The following is a 14,530-nucleotide window of genomic DNA, read 5'->3' on the forward strand; positions in this document are numbered from 1 at the left end:
TGTGGTCTCAGTTGTTGTGGCCCACAGACTTAGCTGCTCCACAGCATGTGGAATTCCCCTGGACCAGGGATAAAACCCGTGTTCCCTGCATTGGCAGGTAGATTCCTATCCACTGTGCCACCAGGGAAGTCCCTAAATAGTGTTTTAAGTATATTCAGCTGCCTTTGGGGAAAACCAAGGAAAGTGATTTTGATTTTTCCATGTTATTAAAGCTTGGTGGGAGGCTTCCCAGGTGGCTCAGTGGTAAAGAATTCGCCTGCCAATGTAGGAGACACAGGTTCAATCCCTGGATCGGGAAGATCCCTTGAAGGAGGAAATGGCAATCCACTCCAGTATTCTTGCCTGGAGAATCCGATGGACAGAGGAACCTGGCAGGCTACAGTCCATGGGGTCACAAGAGTCAGACATGACTTAGCAATTAAACAACCACCAGTGGTTAGAACTCCATGTATACACCGCTGAGGGCACAGGTTCAACCCCTGGTTGAGGAAATAAGGTCCTGCAAGCGGGAGAGTGTAGCCAAAAAAAAAGAGAAATCAACACTTCCTCAAACATTCTTTCCTGCTTCCTAGTACCTCCTGTGTTAATGTCTGTGTTTGCCACTGTCTCACAGATTGTCATTCAAAAATACAATGCAAGTGCAATGAAAATTGACTGTGAAGTGAACTTATGGAAAACTATTCAAGACATGAGCAGAGCCATAGACTGTGTTGATCAGTGCAACTAGCTCTTAAAGCTGACAAGAACAAAAAGTCAAAGACAGAAGATTTGACTAGAAGATACTCTTACAAAAATGGATGAAGTCTGGGATGTTTTGTAAAATGATTCAATTATGGAACAGCCAACATGAAGATTATCATTTCATGTTTCAAATGATTTTGTCAAAAAACATTTCTAAGAGTTAAAATATTTTATAAGTTAACTACAAGAAAGTAAGCTTTTTTGTAGTCTTAGCAAAAAATTTCAAGTTAAAAGTTCTAGTGAAACTACTTATGAAAATTTGGCTCCCCTTAAATAGATTTAAGTGACCTTCTGGTATCAGTTACGCACTGATAAGTATCTGTTTCAAAGCATTAGTTGTCTGACTATATATCTGTGTAACAATGTTAACACAGATTTAACACCTGATGCCAATCTCTCCTTATTAATCATATTTTAATTCAATAATTTAATATCTTTGTTATTCCTTCCAGCTGATTTTCTATAAATTCATTTAAAATCCCAAGACATTAATTTACTAGTAAAGCAATTGTGGTTTTGGACCATGAATTTTAAATCATTATAACTAGGCTCAAACACATCTTTATTAATCAAAATGGGAAGCATTACAATCAACACATTTTTGTTAATGAGAAATAAGTTTGTTTATTTCTGTAGCATAAAAATCTGTGCTTCAGGATTCAGTGAACTCTTGGAAAGCATTTTCTGCCTCCTGCTGGTTGTGGATGGAGAAGGCAATGGCATCCCTCTCCAGTACTCTTGCCTGGAAAATCCCATGGATGGAGGAGCCTGGTAGGCTGCAGTCCATGGGGTCGCTAAGGGTCGGACACGACTGAGGGACTTCACTTTCACTTTTCACTTTCATGCATTGGAGAAGGAAATGGCAACCCACTCCAGTGTTCTTGCCTGGAGAAACCCAGGGACGGGGGAGCCTGGTGGGTTGCCGTCTATGGGGCTGCACAGAGTCGGACACGAATGAAGCAACTTAGCAACAGCAGCAGCAGCAGCTGGTTGTGGAAGCATTTTCCCTCCAAAAAGTTGTTGAGATGCTGGAAGAAGTGGTAGTCAGTTGGTGAGAGGTCAGGTCTACAGTGAATGAGGCAGAACTTCGTAGCCCAATTAGTTCAACTTTTGAAGCACTGGTTGTGTGATGTGTGGCAGGGTGCTGTTGCTGTTGTGGGGAAGAATTGAGTCCTTTTTGTTAACCAATGCTGGCTGCAGGTGTTGCAGTTTTGGTGTATCTCATTGATTTGCTGAGCATACTTCTCAGAGGTGATGGTTTCGCCAGGATTCAGAAAGCTGTAGTGGATCAGACCATCTGCAGACCACTAAACAGTGACCATAACCTTTTTATGGTGCAAGTTTGGCTTTGGGAAGTGCTTCGGAGCTTATTCTTGGTCCAATCACTGAGTGGTTTGGCATTGGTTGTTGTCTAACATCCACTTTCTGTCGCATGTCACAATCAGATCAAGAAATGGTTTATTGTTGTTGCATAGAATGAGTAGATAGCACTTCAAAACAATTTTTTTGATTTTTGGTCAGCTCACACAGCACCCATTTACTGAGCTTTTCCAACTTTCCAATTTGCAGCAAATGTTGAATGACTGTCGAATAGTTGATGTTCAGTTCTTTGTTAACTTCTCTCTCTTAATTGGTCATTGTCAACTTCCAATGGCCAGGCACTGTACTTATCTTCAAGGCTCTTGTCTCCTTTGCTAAACTTGAACCACACTACATTGTATGTTCGTTAGTAGTTCCTGGGCCAAATGTATTGTTTATGTTGCGAGTTGTTTCCAGTGCTTTATGACACATTTTGAACTCGAATAAGAAAATCGCTCAAATTTGCTTTTTTGTCTTTTGCTTTTAGACATCATTTCCCTAGTCTAAAATAAATATAAAATAAACAGCAATAAGTCATTAGCAAAAAAACATGAAGCAAGAAATGTGCAATAAAATGATGTATAAAATAACCACATTTATTTAAGAATGTATCCCAATACATTCTTAAATGGCACTGTTGAACAGCAAAGTTCAACAATGCAAAACCACAATTACTTTTGCACCAATCCAATACATCTATGGAAACCTTTAGTGGAATTGCATTAAACCTCTTCACTACTTTAGGGAGAATTAGGGAGCCTATTTGCTATATTCATATTCAGTCTTTCTATCAAGGAAAGATGACTGTCTCCATTTATTTTCTTTGATCTGTTTTAGAAAAGTTTTCCTCACATGTCTTATACATTATTTGTTGAATTAAACTGTGGAAAATTTTTAGAGATGGGAATACCAGAACACCTGACCTGCCTCCTGAGAATAATCTGTATGCAGGTCAAGAAGCAACAGTTAGAACTGGACATAGAACAACAGACTGGTTCCAAATAGGGAAAGGAGTATGTCAAGGCTGTATGTTGTCATCCTGCTTATTTAACTTATATACAGAGTATATCATGAGAAACACTGAACTGGATGAAGCACAAGCTGGAATCAAGATTGCCGGGAGAAATAACAATAACCTCAGATATGCAGATGACACCACACTTACACCAGAAAATGAAGAAGAACTAAAGATCCTCTTGATAAAAGTGAGAGTGAAAAAGTTGGCTTAAAACTCCACACTCAGAAAACGAAGATCACGGCATCTGGTCGCATCACTTCATGGCAAATAGATGGGGAAACAATGCAAACAGTGACAGACTTTACTTTTTTGGGCTCCAAAATCGCTGCAGATGATGATTGCAGCCATGAAATTAAGACGCTTGCTCCTTGGAAGAAAAGTTATGATCAACCTAGACAGCATATTAAAAAGTAGATATTACTTTGACAACAAAGGTCTGTCTAGTCAAAGCTATTGTTTTTCCAGTAGTCATGTATGGATGTTAGAGTTGGACTATAAAGAAAGCTGAGTGCTGAAGAATTGATGCTTTTCAACTGTGATGTTGGAGAAGACTCCTGAGATTCCTTTCAACAGCAAGGAGATCCAACCAGTCCATCCTGAGGGAAATCAGTCCTGAATATTCATTGGAAGGACTGATGCTGAAGCTGAAGCTCCAATATTTTGGCCACCTGATGCGAAGAACTGACTCATTGGAAAATACCCTGATGCTGGGAAAGACTGAAGGTGGGAGAAGAGGATGACAGAGGATGAGATGGTTGGATGGCATCACTGACTCAATGGACATGAGTTTGAGTAACTCCAGGAGTTGGTGATGGACGGGGAGGCGAAAGTCGGACTATACTGAGAGACTGAACTAAGTCACCTGAAGTGGTATCTGTTGCACTTAAATGCTCATTAACGTAAATGGCTGAACAAATCCATTTTAATGGATATTCAATCCACTAAAAAACTCAATATCCCACATAGGTAGTCACTTCAACACAGCCTCATGTCAACTTCCACACCAAAAGAGTACTTTATTTTGTAAATTTTGACCCATTGTCACTTCCATGTTATGGTCTTTTCAGCTGTCAAGTGTGCAAGGTGAAGAAAAAATTTAGTTATATGGGGGTTGCACCTGGAAAATAAATTTCTTAAACTCCATATATACATTTCAAAACTGCTGGGTTCCAAGCCCATCTATGAACTCCCAGGCTCCCAGTATCATGTGCAGCATAGTAAAGCTACGCTATCTCAATAGCTTATTGATTTTGTATAAATCAAGTCAATCAATATGTCAACTTGTAACAGACTCCACACTTTTAACTGAACATGGCAAAATATTCACTGTCTTGAACTTTACATCATTTGATGTCAATGAGGCAAATCCCAAAAGCACATACAAAAAATGGCTTTGCACTTACAAAAGATTGTTTCCCATACGGATTAATTCAGGCAGCTAATTCATTGGTTTATGCAACTTTATTGAAGAAAAATAAGCCAGTTACTAGCAGAGCTAATAGTTGGTCACTCCTCCATTGACAACTTGCATCATTTATTCTCTGCTATATTGAACAGTATATTGGAAGATAGATTACCTAGTAACTCCAAGCCTCCTAACAATTTAAATGAAAATTACAAAATGTTTTGAGACCCTATTTTGGAATACAAAGGGTGTTTGACTTCCAATTTCCATTCTCTGTAGAACCAGAACTGGTCATCTTTACTGACATGCAGAAAATAATCACATTTTCTGTTCTGCTGATACTATAAATTCAATACCAATTATCCAGCCACATCAGTTATGAGCATAAAGTATATCATGTAACCTCAAATCTCCAACAGTGGAAGGCTTAAACAAGAATGGATGCTGCTAGAATAATGCTGCTTCCTTTGATGTGACATCTTCCTCCCTCTTAGATGATTCTTCAGCACATAAGAGCAGTGACGGATGGTTTTAGTCTCATAACCAAGTTAGAGTGAAGACACTGACCACATAATACACATGCTCCATTTTTAAAAAATTCTGAATCTTGGGCAACTGTTCTCTTGTAACTACTTTACAGTTTCTAAAAGCAGTTATTGTTCAAAGCTGGAAAAACTTAAGTCTTCTCAGATGAGCATGTGAATGAATGGAGGGAGGTAAATAAAAAATAAAATTAAAAAAGATGAGGTCTGATAGGGGAGCAGCCAGATAAGAAAATCGAAAAAGGAAAAGTAAAGTTTACTCCAGTTATAATGCAGGTTATTCTGACTTTAAGGTTAGCATCACACAGCATATTTCTGAGTCCATTCCTGAGATATTCTGTTGTACTTATCTGTCTGTTTTATAGATCCGTGCAATCTCTGGCACTAGGGAATCACCTGGGTTTGGATCCCATAGCAGTGAACAAATAGATAAAAAGAACTTTAGAAATAGTTAAAGCAGGAGACCACTGTGATCTTAGAATATCAAGACAAATGCTGTCATTACTATTAATATTTGGATGATAAATTCTTGTTGTAAATGCAACCTTAGGTGGTTTGAAGGGGCAGTCTGAAGGAAAATGAATATACCACCTTGATATGGGCTGTCACTAGGTCCCATAATTATGGCTTGCCTATGAACATATCATCCCCAACTGGACCTGCAGAACATTGTGCTGGAGGGTCACAGGCCAAATTACTAAGTTCCTTATTAATCTGTTTCAGCACCATAGTCTGTGCTTTTCATCTAGCTGCTATCTCGGTGTGTGCTTGAAGGTCTGGCCAAAACTCTTGATGATCCCAGTGGCTGGGAAGGATTGTTCCTTCATCTCACACCGGCTCTGCCAGACATAGGCACAGAGAGGCCAGGGACTCCCTCACACTGCGGACTCAGCCTCCTCCCCGTGGGGCAGCTGGTGCCTCCCTGGCCCTATGGGGCTTGAAACACTCACTTTTACTGTCACCTAATTTTCAGCGAGTAACAAGATAATTCAAGAGGAGCAAAGAATAGTCTTTTCAACAAATGGTGCCAGGACATCCAAAACAGATATTCACATATATAACAATGAAGCTGGACCCCTACCTTCTCATTTTATATAAAACGTAGCTCAAAATGGATCAATGACCTAAACATGACAGGAAAAATAATAAAACTCTTAGAAGAAAAAAATTATCAAGATCTAGGATTATACAAAGGCTTAGGAAGCAAAACACAAGCAACAACAATGACAAAATAGTAAATTGGACTTCATCAAACATAAAGATCTAGGCCCAGGGGAACAGAATTCCAGACAGAACAAGTATGAAGGCCCGAAGGTAAGCTGTGTATCAGAGGAGTAGAAAGTAAACCAGAATGAGTGGAGAAAGTTGAGGCATGATAGGAGAAATAGTTGAAGAGATGGGCATAGTCCAGTATATAGAGGGCCTTGAAGGCCATGATAAAATATATGGATTTTATTTGAAATGCAGTGGGAATCATTGCAAGATTTTGTTTTAGAGAATGTCATGTTCTGATACATGTTTCTGAAGACAACTTTGATTCCTGCATGTCACATTAATTGTTGCTGGGCAGGGAACAAGGAAACCAGCTTAGGAAGCTTTTATAGCCACCCAGGCAAGACATAAATGATGGCATCAAGAGAATGGATAGACTGGAGATTAGATAGATATGGAAGAGCTGAAAGGACTAACTGAATGTGGTAACTGAGGAAAAAAAGAGGAAATAAAGGATAACTCTTAGGTTTTCAGTTTAAGATGTATGTAATTGATGGAGAAAGGAAAGACTAGAAGAGTAAGTTTGGAGGCAGTTAGCCATGGAAATCAGCATTTTGTTTTGCTTTGTAAAAGGTGAAAAACCTTTAGTCATCCAAATGGAGATATCAAGTATTGACCTGAAAAAAACAAGTCTAGACCTAGGGGAGGAGTCAAGGCTGGAGATAAAAATTTGCGTCACTTATTAGGCTCAGGTAGGACTATCTTGGAGAAGGAAATGGCAACCCACTCCAATATTCTTGCCAGGAGAATCCCATGGACAGAGGAGCCTGGCAGGCTACAGTCCATGGGGTTGTAAGAGTCGGACACGTATTAGCAACTAAACCATAAAACAGGACTATTTAGAGCAAATATCCTGATAGAGAATAGCAGAGGAGCTTAGACTATGGCCCAGGGCACTGCAATATTAAAAGACTGAGTAAAGGGGATGAAGCTGGCAGAGGGGACTGAAAAAGAGTAACCAGTTAAGTAGGAGAAAAAAAAAACAGTAACAGAATTGTGGTGTGTGAAAGGATACTCAAAAATACTTAATTAGTTACTTGTATGCAGATTTAGTCACATGACATAATCAAAAACTTATCAAAGCAAAAAAGACAAAAAAATGTGCAAAAGATGGGAAAAGGGAGAGAACAAATTGCAGACAGTTTAGAAACAGTAAGTCTTGTTTATACAGTTTTTTAATGAACTAATTGGCAGCTAGACTGTCTTTGAGCAGGCTGACTTTATCATAAAAGAAAACTATTTCAGTTTATGGCTTTGCCAGAGCCTTGAGAGTGTCATGGTAGAATACACCTGACAGGCTTTCTTTGTGATTTTTCAGTCTAGTTTCTTAGTTGTAAATCATTTCCTCATCAGTTGTAAATCATTTCCTCATCAGGAGTACTCAAGTGTCACGGAAAAATAGAGGGGAAAAATATTAAACAGTATTTCAAAAAGTATATGGAAGCCAAAAATCATAATCAGAAGGTGCAAATTAATCTCACCTTTAGATCAATGGTTCTCAAAATTGAGTACGCCACCAGCATCATCTGGAGGATTTATTAAAACAGAGTGAGTGAAAGTTGCTCAGTCGTGTTCAACTCTTTGTGACCCAAATTCTCCAGGCCAGAATACTGAAGTGGGTAGCCTTTCCCTTCTCCAGAGGATCTTCCTAAACCAGGGATTAAACCCAGGTCTCCTTCATTGCAGCAGATATCTTTAACACCTGAGCCACAAGGGAGCCCTTAAAACAGAGTACCAGGCCCCAACTCAAAATTTCTGATTCAGTAAGTCTAGAGTGGGGCCCCAAATCCGCTTGGACTAATATGTTCCCAAGTAATGTTTATACTGCTAATTGAAGAACCATATTTCTTGAGTCTCAATGACCTAGGAAACTTGAATGCGTGCAGCTGGAAACATGTCCAAGAAGAAATTTTCGTAACTACCTTGCTTATAATAATAAAAAAAACTAATCTAAATGTCCATAGTTGAATGGATAAATCATGGTATGCATTTTGTAATAGAATACTATATAGCCATGACGATGAGTGATAGCTACATGCACCTATACAGATGAATCTCAAAAATGAAGTTGAGCAAAAACAATCACTAAAGTATACATGTAATTTGATTCTATTCACAGAAAAGCCAAAAGCAGGAAATACTGTACTGATAGAGACACATAAACATGTGGTAAAATGCCGAGGTCCAGCCTCAGCAGAGTCCAGAGATATCCTCAGGATAGACGAACGTCGGCGAATGAAAAAAGATAGATAAAGAGATAAAGAAAGAGACACGGGGTGACCAAGCTTCTTCGAGCGAGGCCCATTACTTTATTCTTCTCGGGGCTTTTATACCCTGAGTTATACATACAGCAAGGTGAAAAATGCAGAGTCAACTCAACATTCCATCAGTAATAACTTTTATCGATATCAGGTTCCTTCCTGCCAAAGTCTTATTTTCTGTACATCATCTTCTATTCCGGAGGCCTGTTGATATTCCATGACCTCCTTTTGATAAAGTTTGGTCAGCCAGAACACCAGAACAATGATTTTTCCTCAAAGTGTTTCTTCTTAAATTCTTAGCCTGCGTCACCCTTAAAGTACAGAGTTACATTTTTATGGAGCAAAGATTCAGCAGGTTACAGCAAAGAAAGAACTTATTAACTCAAAGTCTAATGTTGCTAATGCTAAGGCTAATACTTGTTTTTTCTACATCCTGACTATATGCACTCCCAGGAACACAATGGATAAGGGATGTGAGAACTTGGCAGCAAGCATTGCATAGGCTCAACAATGTTCCAAGAGTCTGGATAAAGCCGCCAAGTAAGCTAGAATGCTAACAGGGGGTTTAAAACACTCCTTTCACGCCCAGGAGATTTATCAACTAGAGCCCTAAGTTAACTCTTTTGGTCAGGGACAGACCCCTGCTAATGTCAGAAAAGCTGGTGAAAGATATAAAATAATAAGACAGACAGATTCTGGTTCAGGGGTAGATGCTTGAGCAAGTTCAGGGGTCCCTTGAGTCCTGATCTCGCCTTTGCCCGTCAGGCCTCTTCCTCGTGACCTTTGCCATGGGTGGGATTCTCCACGCTGGCTCCCAGCAGTAAAATTATAATGAAAAATAAAGATTGATTGACACAAAATTCAGATAGTTGTCATCTGGAAGTTAGGAAAGAAAGAGAAGCATTAAAGACACTGCTGGTGCTCCTGCTGCTACTAAGTCGCTTCAGTCGTGTCCAACTCTTCGCGACCCCATGCACTGCAGCCTACCAGGCTCCTCCGTCTATGGGATTTTCCAGGCAAGAGTACTGGAGTGGGTTGCCATTGCCTTCTCCTAAAGACACTGAGGCACTTCAAAGTTAATGTTCTATTTTTTAAATGATGTTGTACTTCAAAATGTAAGTAAAATATACACTTCCTAAGTGAAAGTCAAAGTGTTAAGTCGCTTGGAGCCTGTAGCTTGCCAGGCTCCTCTGTCCATGAGGATTTCCCAGGCAAGAATACTAGAGTGGGTAGCCATTTCCTTCTCCAGGGGACCTTCCCAACCCAGGGATCGAATCCACATCTCCTGCATTGCAGGCAGATTCTTTACTGTCTGAGCCACCAGGGAAGCCTTCATATGTATTCTAGTATGTGTGAATTACTTCATAATGAAAATTTTTAAGTAAAATGGGAGGTAATGATCAGCTGTATTAGTTGGTGCTGAGTTCAAGAAAGATGAGGACATAGAAATTACTCTAGAATTTGGCAAAAGGAAGTTTGTGGTGATCCCTAAAGAGTGATTTCAGAGGGGTAATAAGGACAGAATCCAAACTAGTACAGATTAATGAATATTAGAACACAAGACAGAAACTGCCAAAATCATAAGACAAGTGAAATCAAATACTTCAGGAATGCACAGGATAGAAATTAGTTCCAGCCCAAGGGCAAACAGTAACACTTCCTAGAAGAGGAGCAACATTTGGGTATATAAAAGAAGGAAACGAAGCATGTTTCAGGCAAAAAGAATAGCAACAATGCCAGTAAAGTCAGAATCAAGCAAAAGTTAAGTATGAAGGGGAAGCGCAACCAGTGCAGTTTAGTTGTAGCACAGTGGCTGGGTGAGTACTAGGATTTAGCTAGAAACGTACAGGTTGTCTAAACTGGCACTGTCAATGTGGTAACCACTGGCTACATGTAGCTACTGAGCACTTAGAATGTGGCTGGGACAACTGAAGAACTGAAGGGAGGAGCCTGGTAGGCTACAGTCCATGGGGTCGCAAAGGGTCGGACACGACTGAGCGACTTCACTATGCAACTACGCAACTAATGTAAATTTAACAACTGATACCTGATTTAGTTATAGGAACATTTTAAAGTCTATTTGGAAGAAACTGGGTATATGAATAAACTTTTCAAACTGCAGATTTTATGAAACCTAAATATAGATCAAACATTTTCAGTGAAAATGTAGCATCTGAAAGATGGGCTATAAACAAGGTGACCATCTGTACAAGTTTTAGTACTGTAAGTTATACAACACAGGGTCACCCTAGCTGTAAACGTAATCTATATTCTAGATGCCAAAGCATGTAAAAAATTATTAATCTTTTATTACATATTGAGATAATAATATCCTGGATATATAAGGTTAAATAAAATGTATTAAGATTAATCTCACCTGTTTTTTTACTTTCTACAATGTGGCCATCAGAAATTTTAAAATTATACATGGTTGACATTATACTAAGTATTATACAGCACTGGTCTAGAGAAAGACAGGCCAACTTGAGCTTTAGCTATTACTCAGTAGTAAATAAAGTCACTGAAATCTCAAAATATCCACATTAATTTTTTTTAAGTAAAAGGAAGTATTGTAGCACTTGGAACTATTAAACTAAAACTGCCCTTTAAAGTTACATTTTTTTATTTAACTCAATAAATCAAAGGAGAAATGAAGTCACCAAGGGAAAAAAATGGTTTTCAGGCCTGTAAAACCTGACTAGCTTACAAAGGCTTTATAAGGGTATAATATACAGCAACAAACTAGTTCCTGGTCATGTAAATGGCAAACCATTTACAAACAATCCTATTTAAAAACCAACTTTTGTATTTATTCCTTCTTTCAATAGTCATAGGTTTACAGATATACTCAACATCTCATTTTCTACAATCAGGAAAATTTTCAATCAATCTTAGACAATCATAGGCAATGCTAGAACCTTGTGGAAGTTAGATTGTCCCTATCACCTTTCCTCCAACAGTGCCCTACACTAGAAAAATAAAAGTCAGAAGGACTATTTAGCCTAACTCTTGCAATTCTGGAAAGTCTTATCTAGTATCCTGACTACCATCTGGCTCCCCACCCCCCATCCCCATCCAAAATTAGGGAATGTCAACAGCATCTAACCTGTTGCCCAAGCTAGAAATGTGAGTCATACCAAATTCTCTTTCAACACCACCCCATTCAAAGACCTTTTCAAATTCTACCCTCTTGTTTCAGAATTTTAATATCTCACCCCAACCCAAATTTCCACAGAAGAGTCAAATAGCTATATATGGCAGAATTCAGATTAAATGAAATTTCTGTCTCTATAGGGACTCCCTCTCTCTCAGTCATCTAATTCACCTCTGTGGTTTAAACTCCCAAATTGTATCTATCTCCAGCTCAGATTTTTCTCAGAATACCTCAGAACTGAAAATCTAATCACCTACTAGGCATATCCACCTGGATATTCCATAGGCATCCCAATCTCAACATACCCCAAAATTCAATTAATCATCTTTCCCATCCAATTTCTCACTTATCACCTATTCTCCAAATATTGGATTAGAATTCCTATATTAGAAAATTGGACACCAATTTCTCCCTCAATATCCAATTAATTAAGTCCTTCCCATTTTATCTCTTGCATATTTTTCAAATCCTTTCTCCATTTTTCAGCCCAACAAATCCTCAGCTGATCTCCCTTTAACAACCTTCATCCAAATTCAGAATATAACCTACGTGTTCCATGAGCTGATCATCACCTACCTTTCATGTCTCTATATTGTCTTGTACTCAGTAATTGAACCATGAGAAACTGTGTGTAGTTTATACATGCACTAGGTTGTTTCTCCTCATCTTTCTTTCTCATGTGTTCTCTATGCCTTGTTCAGTCGCTCAGTGTGTCCAACTCTGCGAGCCCATGGAATGCAGCACGCCAGGCTTCCCTGTCCTTCACCATCTCCCAGAGTTGGTTCAAATTCATGTCCATTGAGTCAGTGTTGCCATCCAACCATTTTATCCTCTGTTGCCCCCATCTCCTCCTGCCTTCGATCTTTCCCAGGGTCTTTTCCAATGAGTTGACTCTTTGTATCAGGGAGCCAAAGTACTGGAGCTTCAGCTTCAGCATCAGTCCTTCCAATGAATATTCAGGAATTATTTCCTTTAGGATTGACTGGTTTGTATAACTGAATCATTTTGCTGTACACCTGAAACACAATGACGTAAATCAACTATAATTTAAAAAATGAACAATTTTTGCCTCTTTCAGTTGCTGCTTGCTTATCTCTGGGCCAGCTATCTTTTTAGTAAAATTCCTAAGCCAAACAGATTTTGAATTTGTCTGTTGTATAATGATGTATAATAAAGTTGCTGCATTGTTGTTGAATATTCAGGGCTGATTTCCTTTAGGATTGACTGATCTTCTTGCAGTCCAAGGGACTCTTAAGAGTCTTCTCCAACAACACAATTCAAAAACATCAATTCTTTAGCACTCAGCTTTCTTTATGATCCAATTCTCACATCAATACTTGACTACTGGAAAAACCATAGCTTTCACCATATGGATCTTTCTATACCTAGACGGCCTTCTTTCCAACTTTAAGGAGCATGTGCAGGTCTCCAATGTCCACCCATGCAAAAAACAGTAAATCTAAAGTACTCAGGTTCTACTGGTTTTAAAGTCTAAGAATCAACAAAATGCATCTATCCTGCTGCCCCAAGCAGAGATTCTTAGGTATAGAAATCTACAGTCAGGATGTATTTCTAGTCATAAAGTTTCTCCAATGAGACTTAAAGGGAGTAGCTAGTCATGCTCACTAGACCAGCACAATCAGCATTATGGGCAGTTTCTTTAGACCACAACTAATGGTTTCTAATTTTCAATTAAATACCTGTTCTTGAACACCCTTTTCAAGAGTGGCTGCCAAAAGTCTGCTTGATTTACATTCTTTGTTGAGTCATCTGAAGAAGTGACTTGATGAGATAAGTCTAGGGAAAAAGGGTGAAGCCACCATGTAGGTGACCTATAGTAATGTAATGTCACCAGGAGCAAGGAATGAAAATTGTAAGGTCAATATGATTAAAGGAAATGTTCTGGGCATATGATACTTCAAGACATTGTTCACTTGGAAATTACAACTTGTCATCCAAACAGCGAATAGCACACAAAATATAACAAAGTTCAATAAGAGGCTTCAATATTCACAGGATATTCAAGAATCTGCACACTAATGAGCATGAAAATGGATTTTGTAGTAACTCAGGTTCCACACATTAATTTTTATGAGCTCATCACAAGAACAGAAGCTTCCCTGAGAGCTCAGGAGAAAAGAGACATATCACTGTATCTATACTAATTCAAAAGTGTCTAATGTTATTAATACTTCATCTGTCCTGGTATCTTTTCCAACTACCAAGATACATAAGGTACCTCTCTATACTCCCAGAAGTTGTTCTGCTTTCTTCACTCACTATATTTTCAACAGTACCTTTTAAGTAAGCTGTCTATATTCTTTCTCTAGATTGTGACCATCTTGACGATTGTGTCATGTCTTTTTCATCTTTGCACTCCTAACAAATAACAATGCCTGACATTTGTTAGCAATCAATAAAATCCTACCAACTAAGTCAAGTCTTCTTTTTACTTGATTAAACCATCTAAAAATCTAAACCAATGCTACTCAAAGTAGCAAGACCACAGACTGTTTGTTTATAAGGCATTTGAGCCAGAATGTGTGAAAGAATGGCTTCCTTTTTTGAGCAAGTCTTGCTATGAAAAAATGTTTAGCTAAACTAAGCAATGCTATCTGACCTATATTCTTGCCCCACTTTGAGCCAAACACTTTGACAGTTAGACAAAGACATTCTTATAAAGAAAATTAACTTTATGGGTGAAAGTTAAAATTAACTTTCATCTACTTTTATAGCATATGTATATTTACAAATACCCAAAATGTTTAAAAATACAGG

The sequence above is a fragment of the Budorcas taxicolor genome, chromosome 5 (assembly GCF_023091745.1).
Source record: "Budorcas taxicolor isolate Tak-1 chromosome 5, Takin1.1, whole genome shotgun sequence".
Lineage (NCBI taxonomy): Eukaryota > Metazoa > Chordata > Mammalia > Artiodactyla > Bovidae > Budorcas > Budorcas taxicolor.